The sequence below is a fragment of the Emydura macquarii genome, unplaced genomic scaffold, assembly GCF_026122565.2.
Source record: "Emydura macquarii macquarii isolate MOO-44397 ecotype Brisbane River unplaced genomic scaffold, CSIRO-AGI_Emac_v2 contig_1043, whole genome shotgun sequence".
In the NCBI taxonomy this organism is placed as follows: Eukaryota; Metazoa; Chordata; order Testudines; family Chelidae; genus Emydura; species Emydura macquarii.
Window position 1 is genome coordinate 1294766 of NW_027131180.1, and position 19978 is coordinate 1314743.

Below are 19978 nucleotides of genomic sequence, written 5' to 3' on the forward strand. Positions count from 1 at the left end.
CTTATTACACTTACAGCTTATACAGCCACTGTAGTGATGTCAGGCAAATGCCCCCCACAGAGACTATGCTAGGCAACAGAGGTAACACTGCTCCACGTTAAATACAGTTGTAAAAAATGCAAAAGTGCTGCTGAGGAAAGCAACATTAATGCTGGTGGGCTGAACTCAGGTGCTGCCTATAGCAAATTGGGTGCAGCTTTCAGGGCTATCACTGGGCCAAATTCAAGGTTGAATCGGACAATAGTGCAAGTTGCATATCAAATGTAAGCTGGGGATGAAATAAGTGAAACTGGTTTAGTATAATTGTACCAATCAGGCAGTCTGTGACTATGTATAATTGATTTTCAACCTCCCCTGCACATGTTTTTTCATTCATTGTGTCCAGTGATGAATTGTTACCTTGGATCAGTGGCCCCTATACCTTAATTGAGAGAGGGCTATTAGTTTTGGGTGGGCCTTTACCCAACAATCCCTTTACCTCAAATACTATACACTTCTCAACTTCTGCAACAAATGAGACAAGGGTCTTATGAAGAACAGCCTTTTTCACTACACAATGCTGATTCATCCCAGAACAGATCCATTCTGTGCACTGAATAAGACAGGAGAACTGGGGAAAAAAATGTGATCATGGTAATTAAAGATTGTCATGCATATGCACAATGAGACCTAATTAAGGTTGCACAGGCAAACTTAATTCTGTCATTTCCTAACTTTTGAGCGTGTAACTTTGCAATCTTAATAATTTTTTTAATGTAATTTGTGTTTAATTTATATTAGGAATGGTAGAAAAGACTGATAGTGCATAGGGCACTAGAATGTGAATCACATGACCTGGGTTCAATGATAGCTCAGCCACAGTGGGAGACCAGTCCTACACTGGAAGGAGAATGGATATGATAATCTAAAAGGTCTTTACTCCTCCTACATATGACATAACATATGACAAAAATCTTCCCCTGACTTGTGTAGACGCACTGAAGGATGAAAAAGGGGCAGGGGAGCTCTTTTCCTTCAGACCACCTGCACAAACAACAAGATGGATTTCCAGTCCAATCTGTGTTGTACATGAGCTGCCATCAGCAGCAGGCACTAAATTTAAGAATATCTTGTTTCTTTTAAAAGTCCTCAACACTGAGAATTCTTGAGCGCCCTTAACTCCCTTTGTCATGAATGCTCAGCACCTTGTTGTATTGAGACCTCAAGGAGTATTATTAATGATATTACAGAACATGATTTACTCCTCCATACTTTCATTCCTTGTACCTGTGAACCTCCCTGACCCTCATAAGCCTTCCAAAGTTATAATGCTTTATTTCAAGCAGGATGGTTCTAAGACCTAATGTATGGCTACTTTTATTGTAACCCATGAAGCTCAGAAAAACCACACCATACACATGCACAAGGGCATCCTCTTTATCCTCTGTATCTTCTTTATCCCCACCCTTGTTTTCCCATCCCTTCTTTCCTTCTCTTCTACTCAATCTTTGTTTCTCTAGTTCTCTAGCTGTGAAGTAGAATTATGATGCGAGGAGGAGGCTGACGAGGAGGTTCCATGACTTTGTGGGGCCACAAATGGGCTGTGCATAAATGAAGAGGTGCGGGTCAAGAGTGCAGCCAGAATCTTAGGAAAAGGTTCTGGATGAGCTGGAAAAGGGGTTGCAATCTGGTGCAGTCCAGGTAGACGTGTGCCAGGGTCTCCCTCATGCTGCAGAAAGGGCAGGTATTGGGAAAGGTGTGAACCATGCCAAGCACACACCTCTGCCCACAGCCCCATGAAATTGATGCCAACTAAGATCCCCAGCAGTCCGTAGGACCAGGATGGAATACAGGGTTCCTCTACAAGGGGTAGAAGGTCTTGCCACTTGGTATCAGGGCGGGACACAAGGGTGAGGAAATGGAAAGTGTGGAGCACGAGCGTGTACAGATGTGTCCTGGGTGCGATTTAGAAATGATATGGCTGCAAATCACACAGCCAGCTTGGGATCCGTGGAGGGAATAGCTGGGAGGGCTTGTGGGGTAGGAGCCTGATGAAAAGATCCGGAGGGCCAGGAGTGAGGGGTGGGTGCAGAACACCACCCCACAGGACCCAATCTAGGAAAGCCTGAGAGGTGGGCAGTAAGGCTGCCCTCACTTCCTGGACTATGCTGGGGGGGGTTGAGAGCCCAGTGCACTGTCTAAGCACCAGAGGATCCACCCAGTCCCCCTGATCATAGTCCAGGAGGTCTCCGATTCCGATGACACCAGCCAGGACCAACCTCTAGCACACCGAGGGGGACTCTGCCACCTGCACACCAAGCTGGGGGTCGTGTAGCAAGGACTCCGTGAGGGGATCTGTCCCCTTGACGGCCGACACGGACCTTGTTGCCTTGTTGTCCAGAGGAGGTCCTGGTAGAAGACTGACAGCTTGGCAAGCTCTCGCAGAAGGATGATCTTCAGCTGCAGGAGCAGTTGGGGAGTGGATGGAATTGGGGGGAGGGCTCCATGCCACTCCCCTTCCTCAGCAGTGAAGCAGAAGCTCAGCAGCAGCAGCCTCCTTTTCCAGCAATAGCCACAGCAGTGCTAGCTGTTCCCCCACTCAGAGTCACAGGTATGTAGGAACGAGGCTGGGGATGGCAGGTAGGGAAAGGATGGTCTCATGGTTGAATGAGTTATGGGATTCTCTCCCTGGCTATGCAACAGAATTACAACGTGATGCTGGGCAAGTCACTTAATCCAAACTTTTCACAGGTGGTCACTAACTGTGTCTTCTTCATTTTTCTGAGCACCTGGCTTGAAACTCGGGGGTCTGATTCCCAGAAGTGTTGAGCACTCTAAAAGCAAAGTCAGTGGGAGCTGTGCTTTAAACATAAAGTGTTACATAAAGCTAAGTACTCTGGAAAATAAGGTCTTAGATATCTGTAGCACTGTGACAGGATGGATTAGGCTCTGCCACCCCACCCCAGAAAAGGGTAGTAGAGAGCTCCTTCAAGCTGCCTAAAGTGGCTGTATGGGAAGCAGCCAATCAGAGAGGCTGCAGGGAACAGCCAATCGGGACCAAGCAGGTTAGTATAAGAGGAGCTACAGGGCCAGCATGAGATCATTTCCTTGTGAGAGCTAAAGGAGTGTGGATGGCTGAGGGAGTGACAGGACCTTGGACACAGCAGTTCTGGCAGAGACCAGTGGGAGAGAGAAGGTGCTCTGCATTGGCCGCTGGGACTCAAATAGGACAAGGTCCTGAGGTAAGGGTGAAGAATGTGCTAGGGCCACAGGTAAGTTGCCCAGGGAATCATAGCAGTCTTCCATCATGTCCATTTAAATACACTGTATTGCTGCTATCTTTAGGGTCCCTGGGCTGGGACCTGGAGTTGAGGGTGGGCCTGATTTCCTCCCTGCCTCCCCAACCAGCCATTGGGCAAGTGGCCTAGACTTTAATGTATCCCAGAAAGGGAACTGAACTCTTTTAGTGGCCCAGCTGGGGCCTGAAAGGCCCAGAGAGGCTGAGGATATTGCCTCCAGGGAGGGAGCCCTCAATAGCAGGGCTGAGATGCTTTTAAAGACTGCCAGACTGATTGAGGACTTGAGCCCAGGGAGAGCTACAGGGAAAGAAAGGCCCACTGATGGTACAGTACTGGGATATGATGCTGAGGAGCTGGGGAGAAATTGGCTGGAACCTTTCTATTGATGTTGCTTGAGTGCCTGGGAAATCATTCATGTAACTTAGTTGGGGTGTGTTCCTGTCTATAAGTGCAATGTTTATCAGAGGTTTGTAGCTTGACCTCAGCATCAGTGTCAGGGGCAGCCCAGGTTGGTGCATTTTGAGGGGCTCAGTAGTCCCACAGCCCAGGTTGCATCCCAGGGCCCCCAAAACACATCCACTCCCTCACCAAGCTTCTTGTCCCTAGTGTCCTTAAACAGACATTTTTTCTCCTTTCCTAGTTCCATGTCCAATAGCGTCTCTTTCTTCACCAACCTTCAGTCATGCCCCCACTAGCTCCCAGTCTCAATTTCCCTTCATGGACTCCTCATCCAATCTCAGTGCTACCCAAGTGGCTTCTTGTCCCAGCCTTCTCTGCCTGAGGTCTCAGTCAGTCTCCCACCACCTCAATTTCCAGTCCCAGCTTTTCTCTTTTCCTTGCCTCCTGCATCCAGTTCCTGTCTTACCTGCATCCCAGGCTCCTTGTCCTAATCTTTTCCCCCAACCTCTTGTACTCACTGGTCTGGCTGTCTTCCCCTCTGTATTCAAATAGATAGCTCCATCATCCTCACTGCCTGGGGCCCAGCAAGGCAGCATTTAGAACCCAGGAGAGACAGATTTCCTGCTTTTGGGTCTGGTGCCAGACCCAGTATTTGGGCTTTCAACAAGACTTTGACAAGGTTCCTCACCAAAGTCCCTTAAGCAAATTAAGAGGTCACCAGTTAAGAAGGAAAGTCATCTCATGGATCAGTGAGGGAAACAAAGGGTAGCAACAAATAGTCCATTCTCAGAATGGAGAGAGGTAAACAGCAGGATTTGTCCCCATTCCCCCTCAAGGGATCTGTACTGGGACCAGTGATGTGCGACATATTCATAAATGATCTGGAAAAAGAGGTAAACAGCAAGGTGGAAAAGTTGGCAGACATTACAAAATTACTCAAGATAAGTCCAAAGCTAACTACAGAGAATTACAAAGGGATCTCTCAAAACTGGATGACTGGGCAACAAAATGGCAGGTGAAACTAAATGTTGGTAAATGCAAAGTAATGCACATTGGGAAAACATAATCCCAACTATACATACAAAATGATGGGGTCTAAATTAGCTGTTACCACTCAAGAAAGATCTTGGAGTTCCCATGGATAGGTCTCTAAAAACATCTGCTCAATGTGCAGCAGCAATCAAAAAAGCTAACAGCATGTTAGGAACAATTAGGAAAGGGACAGATAATGACTGAAAATATCATAATGCCACTATATAAATCCATGATGCACCCATACCTTGGGGTGGAGGAGGAGACCGGAGGGGGGGGAGGCGGGGGAGTAGAGAATGTGTGAGTTGATACTGGAGACTTTGTGGATACCAGTGAGACACAGTATACCTAACTTGCGGATCAATACGGTTTAATGTGCAAGGTTTTCTATAAACATACTAGTTAAATACAAAGCCTAAAACGAACTACAATATATCATACTCACTAAACCTAGAGCGCTAAGCAGTCATTCAGAAGGCTGTATACAGGAACAGCTTTCTCCAGGGGCCCCACCGGGGAGTCAGTGGCCTCTGGTCTGACTGGCAGCATCTCCTGTGGAGTCAGGTGTTGATGGAGCGCATCCCTTTGTCTAAGTTGTGACTTCTTATACCCTTCTATAAACAGCCTTCACCTAATTATCCCTCTCATTATCATATATGCTAATTATCTACATTGGGTTTTCACCCTTAACTACATTCCATTCTGACTGTAATAACTGGGGTCGTCAAAACAACATCTGGTGATAGGAAAGGTGATGTAAAAGTATGCCCCTTGGCAATAAAACAGTGTACCCCCAGACGTTCAAGGATAACTTGTTCCCATCACCGTTATCTATGTGCAGCTGCAAGCATACATGTTGTGTGTTTTGTCTTATGTGCCATGGTATGCAGAAACTGAGACATCTGCAAGGTTACTCAGTAGTCCTATTCATCTCTGCCAACCGGAAGATGTCATGCTACAGGGGTCAGAATAGCCAAGCAAGCAACTGAAGCTATGCTAGGCCTGTAGGACAGTGGTCAAGCAACTCAAATAGTACTGGGCCTCCAACATTCCCCTCCTTGGTGGTTGCCATAACTTAATAGGTCACCACCACAACTCATTGATACACACCTCCGACTATGGCTCAAGGCACCCGAGCCAGGGTCCGAACAATTAGCAACTTCTCATCAGCAGGGTATGGCACAGAGTGCCGCCTCACTCGTACATGGGGGTCTTTTAGTCCCTTGAGTTACTTTAGGGATCTTCTAGATTTAAAATCCCAGTAGCAGTGGGAGACCATCCCAATAGGGTTTCCCAGCAACTATGCTTTTGCAGAATCTAGGACTTCGATTACTTTATTCCCATCGTGTTTGACTATTGAATTTAGTCTTCAATTGTTCCTGAATGTGTGTAAGCAGGGTTATCATGTTTGAATGTGTTAGCATGCATTGTATGAAATCAGTATTGACTCTCAATATCATAGGTTGAACATATTCTGCAACATTAATATCAACTATTAATAACTGAAATATATTCTTTGATACTTCATAAAGTACATCACACAATTCCAATACAGCAACATTGCAATAACATTTGTTTTGGGCAGGATTAACATCTTTTTTTATAAATTCCATTAATCACAACTTGGGTACATTGCGGGCGTACAAAAACACACAACCTTGTCCAGTGTACACAATGGTGGTAGAATTAATGCTATTATTGGGTAACAAAGCATATTGACAATTCCATACATCTAATTCATCTTTTTTTACAAGGGCATGTAAATTGTGTCAGTGGCTCTTCACAAATATATCCCAATTCTGATCCCAATATGGCTTCACATGTGCAGCTTTGTAAACTAACCAATCGAGTTTCATTTCCTTCTTTCAATCCCCATGTCAGGTGTTCAATAGGCCATAACACTCCAGTTTTTACATTGAGGCCTGGGAGGACTACTCTATGTATGTCTATGATGCGAGCAGCAGATATTGTCATTACATACGCTGTAATCACTTGAGCCTGGGCATCTATTGTGAAATTTAACATTTTCCACCAATGACTTAAGGCCCTTTCTTGGGTGGTGGCATCATCCCAAATCAATTTCTTTATTTCATCAGGTAGGACTCCACTAAGTCCTTGTTGGCTAATACCTTGGCCTATTCCTTGACCCCAAAGCTGTGCTCGTATGCAACCTAAAGCTTTGGAGGTAGCATTTATCATAATTTTTGTGAGGTTTAATAGGCTCAGGTGTGTTTTTTCATTGTTCATTTCCCAAGGTACTAATATATCTCCAAGTAAATTTTCTCCATATCCCAAGGCTGAATGTGTGTGTACTACGGGATCTGATAGGGCTCCAAGGCTTCTGCCTAGGATGCTTAACTTGTTTGTCAACACTTCTTCATTAATTGCATTCAGCACTCCTGCTGATGCTCCTATACCTCCCAAAATATCTCCTCCAATATCTCGCTTGGAATGTGCATGTGTGTTAACATTGTGTGTTACCCAGGTGTCCATCCAGTGCAGCCATTCTTGTATTAGGGGTGTTACAACTGGTGCGCAATGGGGATGTAGGTGGGATATGTTATGTTAATATGTATGTGTGTATAACAGGAAAGACCACACAGGGATGTGCCAGAAAGACAAATCCCCAAATCTGAATAATTCTAAAACTCTGCCTTGTAAAATCATTGAAGATATTCCTTGTTCTTTGAATGTGTCCAGACAAACTAAGCTGTCAGCTATAAACTGCTAAATGAAAGCTGTTCAAATTCCACTTATTGGAATGTTTAAGATCTGTATTTTTCCTGGGGTGTGGGAGAGAAGATTAGCTACTTTACTTAATAGTAAAAGTAAAGGAAGATGCTTCAATTGACTTTGAGATTATGGTTTAAACATGAACAATAATTTAGTTTCAGTATTAAAATATTTAACTAGCTAAATTGCTACTCTGCTATGAGTAAAGTTTTCTAATTGGGGTTTATAACTAAGTGGACAGTCACCAACCTAGAGTTTTGTTTTAGGATTTATAGGGATTATCTACTGTACTAATCTGATTATTTGAGTACTTGATCACTTGATTCCAATTCAATATCATTGTTAATTTATTGATTTGATCTTATTTTGATTTTATTGCTTCATCTATACTTAGTTAAATAGTGTTTAGAGTAGTTTAGCCTCGGTGGTATGTTTTCTTGATTTTTATTTATGTATGTTAACTTTACTAAAATGTATAAACAAGATTTTGAGTCATAGTTCTTTCAATATATAATATAGGCCAGAACCATTGAGAATCTGAGGGAGGTCAACTGATCCGTGTAAGAGTCTAATTTGCTCTGAGTAAATCAACGCTTTGATTCTTACAATTTTTCACTTTAAAAGAATTTAGTTATTTCTGGGGTAGAGTAAATTAAGAGGAGGATCAGAAATGTAAAGTTCCATTAAGCAATCAAGAGAAGGTTTGTTTTATAATGGAAGAGCTTCATGTTAAAGGTACCTTATTATTTTGTTTGTAAAATGATTGTTTGCTGACACAACTATACAGCCACTTACATGGGAAGATGCAATGTACCATGGTCATCCTCCCCTGCCTCCCCCTACTAGTTTAGAGCTCCCTACAATCAGAAGATGATGCTTTTGATATCTGGGAAGACAGTACGAACATTGATCTTCAGCATTTAGCATTTTGGGAAATGTAGTTCAGTAACTACGTGACCATTTTGTTGTTGGCATGGTTGTTTGTTTGTTTTTGGTTAAACTAAATTGTTTTCAGTGAAGGAATTTCTGGATTAAAAAGATCAGAGATTAGTTACCTGGTCAGTTTGTAGAACATATGAGTTAGTAAAATTCTTTCTTTTGACTAGGAAAAAAATATTAATGCTTGTGGGTAGAGGACTATGGGTAATTTCATTCCACAGAGAGCTGCGTTGGCTATCTTGATTTCTCATAGAGGCGATATATATACACACTTCTCATAGTAGAAGTAAGGTCAGAAGGTTTGTAAGATCAGAAGATTTGTAAGGTCTGGAGCTGGAGTTCTAGTGCCTATTTGTAGTGTCAATTAGCAGATTAGTCCTTAATCTTGATCGTGAATTGCATTTTTTTAATTCTTAAAATAAACAGGTCTTTATATGATCTCAGTTTCTTAGAGTCAGAGCATATAGCAAAGACTATTTATGTTACTTAATACTCTATTCCTTTGTAGCAAATCCATGTGCTCCATATAACAGACACTATTACTAGATAAATTGCACAGTCACGTAGGAGGATAGAACTAGAACACTGAACACCTGAAAACCAGACCTTTTCTGCCTGACTATAGAAGATGAGAGAGTGCATGCACACACCAGCCCCACCATTCCCCTTGAAGGTCACCTTCTTCTAATATGGGCAGGAGTGGGGTGCAGTCCCAATCTGTCTGAAAAGGGGTTTAGATAAGGTAGGTGTCCACAAACACACATTATATTCTATAAGGTAACCGTGATCTGAGGTAACTGAAGAGAACATCCTGCTGAAGCTCATCCAGGTGAGGTTTCTTGTTTTGTGTACTTTGCTCACATTTTTGTCTGGCTTTTTGATGCTAGGGGCCCATTCTTCTATCATGCATGCATAGAGGATTTACGTGTGCAGTTCACAATGTGGTTAGTGGGAATTCTACTAGTTATACCCCGCATGTCAATGAGACAAATCCATTAATGGGTTTTGAATAAACCCTAGTCGCTCATGAACTAGGGGTCGCCAAATGAAATGAATAGGCAGCAGGATTAAAATGAAGAAAAGGAAGTATTTCTTCACACAATGCACAGTCAACCTGGGGAACTCTTTTCCAGAAGATGTTGTGAAGGCCAAACTATAACAGGGTTCAAAAAAGAACTAGACAAGTTCATAGAGGGCATTAGCTATTTGTGGGATGGGCAGGGATGCAAAACCATGATCTGAAGTGTCCCTAGCCTCTGTTTGCCGGAAGCTGGGAGTGGGTGATGGGGTGGATCACAAGGTGATTGCCTGCTCTGTTAATTCCTTCTGAAGCAGCTAGCATTGGCCACTGTTGGAGGACAGGATACTGGCCTGGATAGACCATTGGTCTGACCCAGCGTAGATATTCTTATGACCTTGTAGGCATGGTTGGTTGGTGTTTTTGGTTAAACTAAATAATTTGGTTTCACTGAAGGGAATATAGCATAAGAAAACCAGATAACCATTTTCTGTTCACTCACTTATAGAAGTAGGCTGGATTCATTTTTCCTTTTTATGAGGGTGCATTTATTTAAATCATGATTGAAATCAGCAATCAGACAATCGTGATTTGAAAAATTGGTTTTAGTTTTTGTTTTAAATTAGTACTTTTTAGTTCTTTTCCTAAAGACAGGCTTATGCTCATTAGCTGGTAATCATTAAACCATGTTGATTTGCAATTAAATATAGCCTCTATACTAAATTTGATATTTTTTGCTAACTGGGAGGATAGGCTTTATCTCCATATATTTAAGAAAATTATATAACTTAGCATACATCTATTTAGTTTCTTAATTTTAAAATATTTTTATTACATTAGAAAATGGTGAATAATGCATTTCTTATTTATTAGATTACTTTTTTACTCATTTGTGTCAAGCTGTTTTTGGATGGAAATTAGATTCAATTAACAGTGCATGTTAAAATTGTTCACTGCTTAAACAAAACAGTGTTAAACGTGCTGGATATATAAGAAAAAAATAAGTTTATCAAAACCTGTTATGCATTTAAAACCAACTGATTCACGAAACAAAAAAATATTATCTGTTGTTAGTAGACTGAACTGATTGTGAAGGTCATGGAGACCAGAAACAATTTAGCACTAGTAGATCTCATCCTCGCACCTAGTTTTTATTCATAGATTGAAAGAAGAAAAGCTTTCTTACTTTTACATTTCTGAACTGTTTTCTTAACTTTCAATTAACTATAATCATTGAACTGAACTAGCTGAATAAACAAACAGCGAAAATATTCTCTGTTCCTGCAAAAATCTGTCAAAAGATGGGTTTACACTTCAACAAACATTGTTTCCAGGTGCTTACCAGTGATTTCACCAGTTCAATGGTTTTGCTTTTTTAACACTTTAAAAACAAGTAGGTACTCTTTAAAGAAAAAATATTAATATAAATTATTTTAATATATCATAGCACATTTAGGCCTTAACATGTTGTCATAACTGCAAATTAAATTTTAAATAGGTTTATTAAAACAAGTGTTTAATTTAAATTAAAAAATCCTATTTAAATAAAATAGGATTTTTTACAGTTTTAAAAATCTATTTTTATCCACCATGCTTTTTAGTCAACATGTCTGACTTAATCATTTATAGATGTCTTTCCTAGTAGTTATAAAACACTTACAACTCAGCCATTCCTTTGTCATAAACAGAAGGCAGGCAAAGTGTCACTTCATTACCTCTGATTTAGTGAAGAACAAAATAAGTGAAAAAGTATTACAAATAAATAGACATCAGTTGTCAGTATGAGTCACCCTTATGAATAACAGGTATTGGGTATCTAACATGATATTTCCAGTTTTAAAGTAGATCAGAAGGCTGAAGTGTTTAATGCCTATTTTGCCTTAGTCTTCACCAAAAAGATTAATTGTGACCAGTTGCTTGGGGAGGGAGAGGAGGAAGAGAACATAAGCTGCAATAGGGAAGAATCAGGTTAAAGAATCTTTAGATAAGTTAGATATATTCAAGTCAGCAGGGCCTGATGAAATTCTCCCTATGGTATTTAAGGACTTAATTGCTAATGGTTCAGAGAGTGATTCAGCTATCTTCAAGAGCTCATAGAGAATGGGTGAGGTCCCAGAAGAGTGAAGAAGGACAAATGTAGTACCTATCTTTAAGAATGGGAACAAAGAGGTCCTGGAAGATTATAGACCAATCAACTTAGCATGGATTTGTCAAGAACAAATCATGCCAGACCAATCTAATTTCGTTCTTTGACTAGTTACCGGCCAAGTAAATAGGGCAGAAGCAATAGACATAATATATCTAGATTTTTTTTTATAACACTTTCAACACAATTCCATAGTTTCTCACAAGAAAAATAGGAGAATTTTTTCTAGATTAAATCACTTGTAAGGTGAGTGCTCGACTTGTTGAAAAACCATACTCAAAGATGAGTTATAAATAGTTCACTGTCAGACTGGGAGGATACATCTAGTAGGGTTCCACAAGGGTCTGTCCTGGGCCTGGTACTGTTCAACACTTTCTTTAATGACTTGGATAATGGAGTGGAGAGTACGGTACCAAACACTTTGGCGGACAGGATTAGAACTGAAAAGGACCTTGTGAATAGGAGAATTGGTCTGAAATCAATCAGATGAAATAAATAAAAACAAGTGCAAAGTATTGCACTTAAGAAGGAAAAAATCAATTCACAACTACAAAATGGGGAATAACTAGGTAGGCAGGAGTTCTGCTGAAAGAATGTGGGGGTTAGAGTGGATCACAAATTGAGTATAAGATAACAATGTGGTGCAGTAGTGAAAAAGGCTAATATCATTCTGAGGTGTCTTAACAGGATACTTGTATGTAAGACTTGGGAGGTAATTGTCCCTCTCTACTTGGTACCGGTGAGTCCTCAGGTGGAATACTGTGTCCAATTCTGGACACCACATTTTAGGGAAGATGTGGACAAACAGTCAAAAGGAACACAACAAAAATGATAAAAGACAACAAAGGAAATTTCTGAAAAATTACAAAATTGGCAACCATCTATGGTTGTGGGCTTGTCATGGCCATGAGTAAAGGAAGACTAAATAGTTCAGATCAGTTCATACCTTTTGCCGTGTCCTCCACTTCAGTAGTGTCCATGGTGCATGCAGTTACAGACAAGAGCAGATTTTTTTGCACCAAGCATGCTCAGTTCAGCTTTTTCTTCCTCTATCTCAGAGGAAGCAATCCATTATAACTGGGGTAGAGATGGGAAAATTAGTGGTACTCCGTCAAAGCTCCATCTACAATCCCAGAGTAGCTGGATGTATCCACTAAAATGATCACCTGAAGAACTCTGAGTAGCTCAAACTTCTTTCACCGACAGAAGTTGATCAAGTAAAAGATACTACCTCACCCACCCTGTCTCACCAATGAAATAGTTAATGATATTTAAAATGTCAGCATTAGGTGTAAAAATTAATACTTACTGATGGGGATAGGGTGACTCATATCTATGATATTGTTTCTGTCTAAGTGAAGACTCAGACAATGCTGACTGACTGAATAGATTATTTGGTGCCCCTCCTCCCCCATCCCCACTTTCTCTGGAGGATTTAAGGTTTCCTTAGACACCAACAAAACTAAAGCTAGCCTTTATGTTTGCAGAAAAAAATGTTCAGGTTGTGAAATGAATGTCAATCTGACTTATGAGAATGCCAAAGACAAAAGTTGGGAATATGGCTATGTCGATGCAATGGAGAGAATGGAAGAGAGGAAAGTAATACAGGGAGGAATTTCCTTTTTTGGAAGGAGTAATTGTCAATGTGGTTTTTAGTTGTCACAACTGTGTATTTTCTCAGGAGAGAGGGCAGGGAAGTGAAAGTAATTCATAAATTTGTTGATAATTCAATAATTTTTAATTCCACCTGACTCAAAGATAATGAGATGTGAAATCATTTGTTGGTATAGCAAACCACCAATTCAATACTGCTAAGCATTTTAATCAAGTTTCTATCTGACACATTTAGTAGAACTTCAATATTTTACTTCAGACACAGTTAAATAACTGATGAAATCTGAAAAGTACAATTGTCTGTCACAAAGATTCTCTAGGATTTGGGTTTATTTTAATGCCCACATAAATTTAGACTCCCATGAATAATTCTCTAGCAGAGCGTGTTAAATAACAACCCTTATCTACCATCACATAGACACAGATGGTCTCTAACCAAATGCAGAAGCCAGTATGCACAGAGAATGTATTTATAAGGTATCTAATCTAGATATAGAACTTGCCCATATTTTCTGTATGAAAGCAAACTAAATTCACTAGATTTTTCTCCTTCTAATCCAAAATTGTGTATGCTCATGTGCATACCCACTACAATGTCCCATTTTCATGATTATTTATTGGTATTACAGTAGTGCTTAGACCCACAGTTGAAATTAGGATCCCATTCTAAGCACTCTTCACATACACATAATAAAAAGCAGAGCGAGCCCAGAAAGTTCACAATATAAATAGACAAGACAGACAAAACATGGGAGAAAATAAAATTTGTTAGGGTAGAATTATTCCCATTTTACAGATGGAGAAATGAGGCAGACAGGTTAAATGACTTGTCCAGAATTACATTAGAATTCTATGGCAGAGCTATGAATTGTAGCTTGGAATTGGGACTTAATCACAAAAGCACCCTTGTTGGCACACTGACCCATGGAATGTAATATTTTATTTTTGTAACCTTAATAATAATCATCTTTTAATTAAAGTCAAGCATTCAAGTTAGAAAATGCCAGAATCAAGATTTCCCAAGCAACCTTACTTCTACCTCAGTGCATAGGTATTAGGTACAGTTTTTAATTATGCAATTTTAAAAATGCACATATTTTTTTTTCAAGGATCCCCTAATTCTGGGCTCATGGTGAGTGGAGAAAAGATGCATACTTTGTCCCAATGGCCACATTTGCTATTTCCAGAAGATGTTGTTTTGCCAAAAGATTTACTTTTTGCTAGTTTGATTAAAGGCCCTTACTTATATTTAACTGATTCTAAAGGCAGCCCTGTAAATTAGGAAGTATTTTAAAAATCATTTTCAATCTCTAGCAGCGTTGTCTTAGTTACAGTTTTGGAGCTTGGGAACTGTGCTAGTGAAAATTGATTACTCAGACATGTGTGACTATGAGTCATCAGAGGGCTTGAAAAATAAGATGTCTGATCCTTTTTCTCCATGATTCCTTTTTTTAAAAAATTACACTTGGGCAACATAATTTAATTGTGTGATGGCCTTAGGCAGAAAAACAGGATACACTTTTATACCGATAGCTGAGACGATGTACTGGATTGTAGGTTAAAGGTTCAGCCTGAAACAAAGCCTTTGCTGATTTCATTTGCTAACCATAGTGAAAATATTAAATTGTCATTGCCTCTTGAGAATTACATTTTCCTAGGAACAAGCAAAGTGCCAGGCTGGATTAGACCCAAGGTCCTAATTAGACCCAAGGACCCAAGGTCCTAATCCAATATACTGTTTCTGAAAGTGGCCAGCATCAGGTACTCTGAGTTCAAGTTCAGGAACCCCACATTAGGTAATTATTGAATAATTTACCGATAGGGTAACTTCTTCCAAAGCCCTGTCAATTAGAGTTTGGCTTATGATGTGGGACATGAGGACTTATCCCTGCCAAATTACTAATGCTTTTTTTCTCTCCTTCCTAATATTTAGGATATTTTCATTTTTTATATAAATGTCCAATTCTCAATTTAAAATGTTTTTAAAGAAATGTCAATTTGACATGGCTCCCTTACCCGTGCTGTCACAGACAGTGAGCCAACTCTACCTCTGCTCCCTCCTTGAGTGCCCCCTTTCCCAGCCATCACCTAACTCAGGCTGGAATCACAGAGGAACTTGGGTGACCATCTCCTTGCACTAATAGTGATTCACCTCAGAAGGTCTGATTTAGGCTCAAATCCTGCAGTTCTTTTCCCTCCAGGCAATGTCCACAGTAATCGGTGGCCAAACAGCCTCCATAAAGCAAAGTATCATTTATTTAGGACAAAAAGCATTGCAGAGGAAAACATACCGTACAAACAATAAACATGTCTATACACATTCCTGCTTACCAGAGAAAGAGGAATGACTCTGTAGTCCAGAGGTTAGGGTGTCCATGTGGGAGACCTCTTGTCCAGTCCCTATGCTCCAAGCACTGTTTCATTATCTATCCACAGTGGAACAGCTTCAACAGGAATGAATACAGGAGCTTCCTATCAGAATACCCATAGCTTAGTGGTTAGAGCACTCAACTGAGAGGTGGGAGGTCCTTGTTCAAATCTCTTCTCCCTTCAGGAAAAGAGGGGAATTGAACTTAAGTCTCCCCCATCCCTGGTACATGCTCTAACCACTGGCCTAAAACTTATAAGGTGGGCACCCAACACCATCTCCTACAGCTGGATTTTGAACCCTAACCTTGGTAGGCAGCCTCTGAGCATGTCTACTGTATCAGGCCCTGCATGCAATGCAGGTAATTGAACACTTATCTTGGTTTGTGAGCACTCTGGGGCTATGGTGGGAGAGAGGTGTCCAGACAGCTAGAGCGAGGCAGCAATGCTGGTGCACAGAGGCTGGATGCTAGGAAACTTTTACCCTGAAAACTTAGGTGCTGAGAAAATTTAGGCATCTACAGGGTTTGGCAGCTGTTTGGTGGAGCCAAAACTGGGACCTAGACACTTAGGTTGGAGTTTAAGCACCTAATGACCTTTGTGGATCGCATTGTAAGTTTACAGAAGAGTCTAGATCTGTGTCAGCTTGTCTTCCTGTCACAGCTCACTGACAACACCCTGGACAGCCCCTAGTGACTCACCAATTCCTTCACAGGGACACTTTTCAGTTGTTTATAGATCGCTGGTCTCTAGCCTGGCAGTACAGCTGTGTCACTTTGGCTTAGAAGGATGCCATTGTCTTTCAAGTATGTGCCTGGGTGTTCTTACCTAGGAAACCAATAGGTCCCATTCCTGTATAGACCCCATTGCATATGAGCACTATAGGCCTATAAGAAACTTTCTACTATTCTCAGTCTAAATTACAATATCCTCTGTGGGTCTAATAATCCATCATAGTTAAACAGTAACTTTACTTTTAATGACCAAGTCACATACAACGTTCATAAAATGGCTACATCTCAGTATTCATAACACTATCACATATGAGTTCCAGGCCTGTTCCAGTCTAATGGCTTGTCTACACAGAGTGGTAAAGCACTTTGGAGAGGTGTGAAGCTGTGATTAGTAGAGTGCTGTATGTGCTGCACTCTAACTGTCCTGAGTAGACCTTGCTGGTTCTAACTAAAAAGTACATACTTCCAAACAGGACTAAGTTAACATGAACTAGGTATCTTTTCTAGCTCTCACCAGCAGTTGTTCCAATAAAAGATATTATCTCCCCCACCTTGTCTCTCTAAAATCGATATGTAGCTACTTAAATAGCTTCAGAGGTGATAAACCCCCATCACGCCTATTTTTTTCTTTCCTGTGGTAAGAGAGGTGATTAGCAACATTCAATTAACAAATTTCACTCGCTCATCATACTGGGAGATCTATGAATCACTATCCAGTAGCGTTTAGACAATATTTGTTGTGTTACCCAATAGCATGTAACAGGAGCACCATGACAAGGCTGAGCTCCCACTGAAGTCAGAGTTTTAGTTATTGAGGTCCGTGTAAGCTGCAGGTGCTCAGCACCTGCAAAAATCAATCTACATGCCTAAACATGGTTGTCAATGTCTCATGTTAGTCCCAAGTTCAACAATTTGGTTGCCCAAGGACATGCAGCATTTCAGTGACAAGTCTGTGCTGAGTTGGTAGTGTTCCGTCCCATGGTTAATTTACAGGATCATGCTGCATCACTAGACAAGCACTCCTTAGAATAAAGATTTTATTTTCCTGTATTGGTCCAATCATTATCTTGATTAAATTAATCGAGACTCTGTTTTCCCTGCACATAGGTGACCTGAAAATTCCCTACCTCTCGTAGGCTTTTCTTCTACATAATTACACAAAATCAGCCTCCAGGAACTGTAGAGATACCTGGATGTACTCCTCAATGTAATGGAGTGTGTGCGTCTTAAAAACAGGGCAGGGAAAGCATGGAGAAGGTTGTGATTTCAGTTAGTCCTCCAGTTTTATGTGCCATTACTCCTTCCCACCATGATGGGGACACCAGCTTCCTTTTCAGACCTCACTTCTTGCTCCTTTTAAGTTGGCTGAGCAGTATAAGTGTATTGGTGTTGCTTCCTTCTCCATGGGGAAGGGAAATGCTTTTACAGTTCAAGAGTAACTAACTGACAAGGGATGTCAGAATGGTCTGTGATCCAGTTGTCAGAGTCCATCTCTCAGCCTTTAGCTTGTCATGTCAGTGAACATTGGCTGAGATGTTCTCTGTTCCTGGTAGTGAACTTTCTAAGATTGGTGGCAGAGCTCTCTCAGAAGAAAGGGCCCTGGTTTGGCATTCACAGCCTGGCAGACTGTCAGTTTGATGGCCTTCCGGACATAATGCATGCTGGGTTGATTTTGTTTAGCTTTCGATGGATTTGGGTTTTGTTTTGTTTTTAATTCCAGTTCTTTTGGCTGTCAGTTCTTTCAGTGGTATCAGCAGTGCTGATTTAATTATGGTTCCTATTGTGGGTGTATTACGTGGAAAGGCTAAAAAACCTGGGCAAGTTTCTTCTTGAGAAAAAAACACTTTGTGGGAACCTGATCAGTCTTCAAATATGTTGAGGGCTGTTACAAAGAGGATGGCGATCAATTGTTGTCCCTGTCCACTGAAGGTAGGACAAGAGGTAATTTGCTTATTCTGCAGCAAGGGAGATTTAGTTTAGGTATTAGTAAAATCTTTCCAACTATAAGGATAGCTAGGACCTGGACTAGGTTTCCAAGAGGTTGTAGAATCCCTGGCATTGCAGGTTTTTAAGAACAGGTTAGACCAATATCTATCAGGGATGATCAAGATCTACTTGGTCCTTCCTCAGTGCAGGAGACTAGACTAGATAACTTCTCAAGGTCCTTTCCAGCCATAATTTCTGATTCTAGTGTAAGTTTTTACTTTTTTTTGTAGGAAACACCTACTTGCCATGGTCATAGGCATTTTATGAATTTCTAAATAAGGGAGTGTTTTTGAAGGACTACAAAAAGAAGCCTTTCCATTTCCTCTTAGCCAGTTTCAGGGTGCAACTGGCCAGCATGTCCCTTTAATCACCTGCGCAAAGATCAGCTGATTCTCCTTAAAGAGTAGCAGGAAGCTGCAGAGAGAAAATCTCCAGGGAAACCAGAATGGGGATGGAAAGAAACAGAGTACAGAAGGTACTAGGAGTGAGTAGGCTCCATCAGAGGAACCTGGGACTTATGAAGTCAGACTACAGGAAGGAAAGACCTGGGGGGCTGAACTGATAGGAAGGTAACTGGATGGAGTTGAGGAGAAACTTGAGAATTTTATTTTGAATATTTGTTAATTTAATAAACTAGAACTCAAGAAGCAGTATGAGTGGACAAAAGGGTTTGTGAGTTATTGAAGAAAGCCCTGGAAGTAGGAAATTGAAGCAGAGGCTCTTGCAGGGCCACTTGAAGGCTAAGAGGGGGCATGCTGGAGAAGGCTACAGTATGACACAGGGCCATGGTGTATCTTAGGAGAAAAGAATTAAAGGGATAAGTGACTTGTCAAGAAGATCATTAGGACTCTGTTGGCACCAGAAAAACCACTGGAGGAGGATAGGATGATTCATTTGCATAGCAATCTCCATATTAATATTTTTATTACAGCAACACCTAGATGTTCCAATAAAGATTGGGGCCCATTGTGCCCATGGTATATACAAGCATAATAAAAGACAAGCCCTGCCCTAAGTGGCGTACAGTCTAACTAGATGAAGATGAGGAAAGTGTGGGAGAAAAGAAGTGGTGTCATCTATAATTTAGAGATGGGCACAAAATCAACTGTCTTGCCCAAGGCGCACAGGAAGTCTGTAGCAGAGCCAGGAATTGAAACCAGCTCTCCAGAATCCCAGGTCAGCCTTTTAACCACAACATCCTTTGCCTCTGTATAGTCCTCCTCTCAAAAGATATGGGCGGCTTTTAATAATCAAAGCATATGAAATAAACTTAAACCTGGCCCCACAGCTCTTTCATATTCATAAGTGAAATCCTATAAAAATAATTGAATTCTGAAATTATTAGATATTTTATATTTCACTCTTTATTTTACATTTCTGTTGTCGATTGTTAGTGCTTGTCAGTGGAGGATGCGTGCATGTGTCCCAGTATAGGTACTGTCCCAGTTCTGCGCAGGTATCCGAGACAGCACTCACGATCGAATGAATCGACATGATCACGGATTAGCTGAGCAACAAAGGCTCCCGGGCCAGGTTTATTGCTGTTGAAGCACAATGAGACGCGACCTATAGAGTAGCTACCGGTACACTTCAAATATGAGTGCTCCGTTACAATGGACTCGGCACAACTTAACGGTGTGACTTTCTGTTATCCCCTAGGCAGGACAAAGTCGTTCCCTCTGACACCCTCTTTTATACACTGCTACAGACAATTTCATTCTAGCCCCTTTGA